The sequence below is a fragment of the Corella eumyota genome, chromosome 5 (assembly GCF_963082875.1).
Source record: "Corella eumyota chromosome 5, kaCorEumy4.1, whole genome shotgun sequence".
NCBI classification, from domain to species: domain Eukaryota; kingdom Metazoa; phylum Chordata; class Ascidiacea; order Phlebobranchia; family Corellidae; genus Corella; species Corella eumyota.
The window spans coordinates 1,594,073-1,600,072 of record NC_137494.1 but is presented as its reverse complement, the minus strand read 5'-3'; positions in this window follow the sequence as shown (position 1 = coordinate 1,600,072).

The window sequence follows — 6,000 nt, the reverse complement described above, 5'->3', positions numbered from 1 at the left end:
TTTATCCCCACTCTCACTCTACTGTACTTATCTCTTTTAAAAGCAGTAACGTTATAACCCGATTACGTCACTAAATAGGTATATGTCATTAAAAAAAAGCATATGAAATTTTGTTAAACAAAATTTATTAATAATATCAAAATAAGGGAAAAAAATAAGTCTAAAAACATAAATAATATCGACAACAGAAAAAAATACGTAAAAATAAGGCTAGGAACATAAATAATATTAACAACAGAAAGAAATACGAAATAAATAAGGCTAAGAACATAAATAATATCGACAACAGAAAAGAATACATGAAATTACGGCTAAAAACATAAATAATATCGACAACAGAAAGGAATACAAAATAAATAAGGCTAAGAACATAAATAATATCGACAACAGAAAAGAATTTGAAATAAATAAGGCTGAGAACATAAATAATATCGACAACAGAAAAGAATACATGAAATTAAGGCTAAAAACATATATAATATCAATAACAGAAAAGAATACATGAAATTAAGGCTAAAAACATATAAAATATCAATAACAGAAAAGAATACATGAAACTAAGGCTAAAAACATATATAAAATCAATAACAGAAAAGAATACATGAAATTAAGGCTAAAAACATATATAATATCGACAACAGAAAAAAATACATGAAATTAAGGCTAAAAACATATATATATATCAATAACAGAAAAGAATACATGAAATTAAGGCTAAAAACATATATAATATCGACAACAGAAAAGAATACATGAAATTAAGGCTAAAAACATATATAATATCAATAACAGAAAAGAATACATAAAATTAAGGCTAAAAACATATATAATATCGACAACAGAAAAGAATACATGAAACTAAGGCTAAAAACATATATAATATCAATAACAGAAAAGAATACATGAAATTAAGGCTAAAAACAAAAATAATATCGACAACAGAAAAGAATACATGAAATTAAGGCTAAAAACATATATAATATCAATAACAGAAAAGAATATATAAAATTAAGGCTAAAAACATATATAATATCGACAACAGAAAAGAATACATAAAATTAAGGCTAAAAACATATATAATATCAATAACAGAAAAGAATACATGAAATTAAGGCTAAAAATATATATAATATCAATAACAGAAAAGAATACATGAAATTAAGGCTAAAAACATATATAATATCAATAACAGAAAAGAATACATGAAATTAGGGCTAAAAACATATATAATATCAATAACAGAAAAGAATACATGAAATTAAGGCTAAAAACATAAATAATATCGACAACAGAAAAGAATACATGAAATTAAGGCTAAAAACATATATAATATCAATAACAGAAAAGAATACATGAAATTAAGGCTAAAAACATATAAAATATCAATAACAGAAAAGAATACATGAAACTAAGGCTAAAAACATATATAAAATCAATAACAGAAAAGAATACATGAAATTAAGGCTAAAAACATATATAATATCGACAACAGAAAAAAATACATGAAATTAAGGCTAAAAACATATATATATATCAATAACAGAAAAGAATACATGAAATTAAGGCTAAAAACATATATAATATCGACAACAGAAAAGAATACATGAAATTAAGGCTAAAAACATATATAATATCAATAACAGAAAAGAATACATAAAATTAAGGCTAAAAACATATATAATATCGACAACAGAAAAGAATACATGAAACTAAGGCTAAAAACATATATAATATCAATAACAGAAAAGAATACATGAAATTAAGGCTAAAAACAAAAATAATATCGACAACAGAAAAGAATACATGAAATTAAGGCTAAAAACATATATAATATCAATAACAGAAAAGAATATATAAAATTAAGGCTAAAAACATATATAATATCGACAACAGAAAAGAATACATAAAATTAAGGCTAAAAACATATATAATATCAATAACAGAAAAGAATACATGAAATTAAGGCTAAAAATATATATAATATCAATAACAGAAAAGAATACATGAAATTAAGGCTAAAAACATATATAATATCAATAACAGAAAAGAATACATGAAATTAGGGCTAAAAACATATATAATATCAATAACAGAAAAGAATACATGAAATTAAGGCTAAAAACATAAATAATATCGACAACAGAAAAGAATACATGAAATTAAGGCTAAAAACATATATAATATCGACAACAGAAAAGAATACATGAAATTAAGGCTAAAAACATAAATAATATCGACAACAGAAAAGAATACATGAAATTAAGGCTAAAAACATATATAATATCAATAACAGAAAAGAATACATGAAATTAAGGCTAAAAACATATATAATATCAATAACAGAAAAGAATGCATAAAATTAAGGCTAAAAACATATATAATATCGACAACAGAAAAGAATACATGAAATTAAGGCTAAAAACATATATAATATCAATAACAGAAAAGAATACATGAAATTAAGGCTAAAAACATATATAATATCAATAACAGAAAAGAATGCATGAAATTAAGGCTAAAAACATAAATAATATCGACATCAAAAAGAAATACGAAATAAATAAGGCTAAAAACATATATAATATCAACAACAGAAAGAAATACGAAATAAATAAGGCTGATAACATAAATAATATCGACAATAGAGAGAAATAGAAAAAAATAAGGCTGAGAACACAAATAATATCAATAACAGAAAAGAATACGAAATAAATAAGGCTGAGAACATAAATAATATCGACAACAGAAAGAAATATGAAAAAAATAAGGCTAAAATCATGAATAATATCGACAACAGAAAGAAATACAAAAAATATTGCTAAAAACATAATTAATATTGACAATAAAAAAGAATAAAAAAAGAGACTAAAAACGTAAAAATGATTAACAAATAAATCAGGAAAATAAGGCTTAAATATAAATAATATTGACCACAGATACGAAAAAACAATATTAATAAATAAATAGTTCGTATATATATAACCCAATATAGCTCTAGTAGGAAAGCACGAACTGGTCACATTATCGAACGAAAGTCTTAACTTGGCAAACATCATTGGGAGTTGTAGCAACATCATCAGAAAGTGGTGACAAGAAGGTAACAACATCATTAAAAGGCAACATCATCAAAAGGCATCATCTGGGGTAGCAACATCATCGGAAGGTAGTAGCAACATCATTAGAGGCAGCAACAATATCGGTAGGTAGCAACATAAGCATAAGGTGGTAACAATATTTTCAGGGGGTAGCGACATCATGCAAGGGCAACAACATCATTGAAAAGTGGAAGAAAAATTATCAAGGGTAGCAACATCACCAAAAAGTGGTAGCAAAAGAATCGGGGGTTAGCGACATCATTGGGGGTAGCAACATCATCGAGGGGGTAGCAACATCATCGGGGGGAAGCAAAATCATTGGCGGGTAACAACATCATCGGCAAGCAACAACATCCATCATCATCATCAGAAGGCAACAACATCAATAGAGGCAGCAACAATATCGGTAGGTAGCAACATAACCATAAGGTGGTAACAACATTTTCAGGGGGTAACGACATTATGTGAGGGCAACAACAACATTATTGGGGGGTAGCGGCATCATCTGGGGTAACAACATCATCAGGTAGGGGTAGCATCATCATCAGGTAGGGGTAGCAACATCATCAGGTAGGGGTAGCAACATCATCAGTTAGGGGTAGCAACATCATCAGTTAGGGGTAGCAACATAATCAGGTAGGGGTAGCAACATCATCAGGTAAAGGTAGCAACATCATCAGGTAAAGGTAGCAACATCATCAGGTAGGGGTAGCAAAATCATCAGGTAGGGGTAGCAACATCATTAGGTAGGGGTAGCAACATCATCAGGTAGGGGTAGCAACATCATCAGGTAGGGGTAGCAACATCATCAGGTAGGGGTAGCAACATCATCAGCAAGCAACAACATTATCATCATCATCAGAAGGCAACAACATCATCATCATCAGAAGGCAAAAACATGCAACATTATCATCTGGGGTAGCAACATCATTCCTAAGGTAGTAGCAACATCATTAAAGGTAGCAACAATATCCGTAGGTAACATCATAACCATAAGGAGGTAACAAGATTTTTAGGGGGTAGCGACATTATGTGAGGGCAAAAACATCATTGGAAAGTGGAGAAAAATTATCGGGCGGTAGCAACATAACCAGAAAGTGGTAGCAACAGAATTGGGGGGTAGCAACATCACCATGGAGGGGTAGAACAACATCATCAGAAAGTGGTAGCAACATTATTGGAACACAGGAGGATAGCAACATCATCAGAAGGTGGTAGTAACATCATTAGAGGTAGCAACATTTTCTTTAAGTGGGGGGGGGGGGGGGGGGGGGAGCGTAGCAACATCATTAGAAAGTGGAAGAAAAATTATCGGGAGGTGGCAACATCATCGGAAAGTGGTAGCAAAGGTATTAGGGGGTAACAGCATCATTGGGGGTAACAACATCATCAGCGAGGGGTAGCAACATCATTAGAAAGTGTTATCAACATCATCGAGACGCGGGGGGGTAACAACGTCATTGAAAAGTAAAAGAAAAATTTTCTGGAGGGTAACAACATCATCAAAAGGCAACAACATCATCTGGGGTAGCAACATCAATAGAGGCAGCAACAATATCTTTGGTAGCAACATAACCATAAGGTGGTAACAACATTTTCAGGGGGTAGCGACATTATTTGAGGGCAACAACATCATTGAAAAGTGGAAGAAAAATTATCAGAGGTAGCAACATCACCGGAAAGTGGTAGCAACATTATTGGTACGCAGGAGGATAACAACATCATCGGAAGGTGGTAGCAACATCCTTAGAGGTAGCGACATTATCAGGACGCAGGCGGGGGTTGGGGTTAGCAACATCATTAGAAAGTAGAAGAAAAATTATCGTCGGGTAGCAACATCTTCGGAAAGTGGTAGCAAAGGTATTAGGGGGGGTAACGGCATCATTTGGGGTAACAACATCATCAGCGAGGGGTAGCAACATCATCAGAAAGTGGTATCAATGTCAGCGGGACACAGGGGGTAGCAACATCATTGGAAGGTAGTAGCAACATCGTCATCTGAAACCTTAAAAAAAAAGTGGAAAGCAGTTATTAATTTCTAATCACAAAATAAAATAGTAAACATATTACCTTGTCGTTTAGAAGACTTTGTTACCTATCTTTCTCGATTCAAAAGGTGACATCATCAGAGGGTGACATCATCGAAGTGTAACCTAATCCGAAACACTGAATTGCATTAAACCTATGTAGACAAAATGACCTCGAAAAAAATTGAAAAGAATTAAATATGTTATTTAAATATATAAGAATTAAATATATATGTTAATATACAAAATGAATAATTTAGTTATACGTATTTACTGCATGAATACCAAACTTTTATTAAAAAAAAAAGGATAATATTAGAAAATAATTAAGAAAAATTATTAAAATAAACAAACAAATTGTAAGGTCATTAAAATAAATTAAAACACCAACCAAAAAGTAATTAAACAAATACAATACACAAAATAGTAGCCTACTTATCAATAGTAGGTAACTGATAAACAAATAGCTAACAAATCAAATAGCAGGCATGTAGATCCCAGCTGCTCGCACTCTAGTACGCCAACTAGCGGTCGACTTTGACGTCTACAGATCTCCATCTAGCGGATAGTAATATAGCTACGACCTCTAAAGGGACGCAAACTGACGTGTAAACTGAAGCGGCGTAAACTGACGTTTAAGTCGAAGCGAACGACGAAAGCGACGAACAACGAACGAGAAAAAGCGACGAACAACGAACGAGAAAAAGCGACGAATGACGTAAGCGACGAACAACGAACGACGAAAGCGACCAACGAAGCGTATGTTGCAACACGCGCACGAATTAGATTGAACGCAAAATTGACGACCCGCCTAATACAACTAGGCTGATCCTAATAATTGGTCATTTTTAGTATATATCTGTAATCAACAACACCTC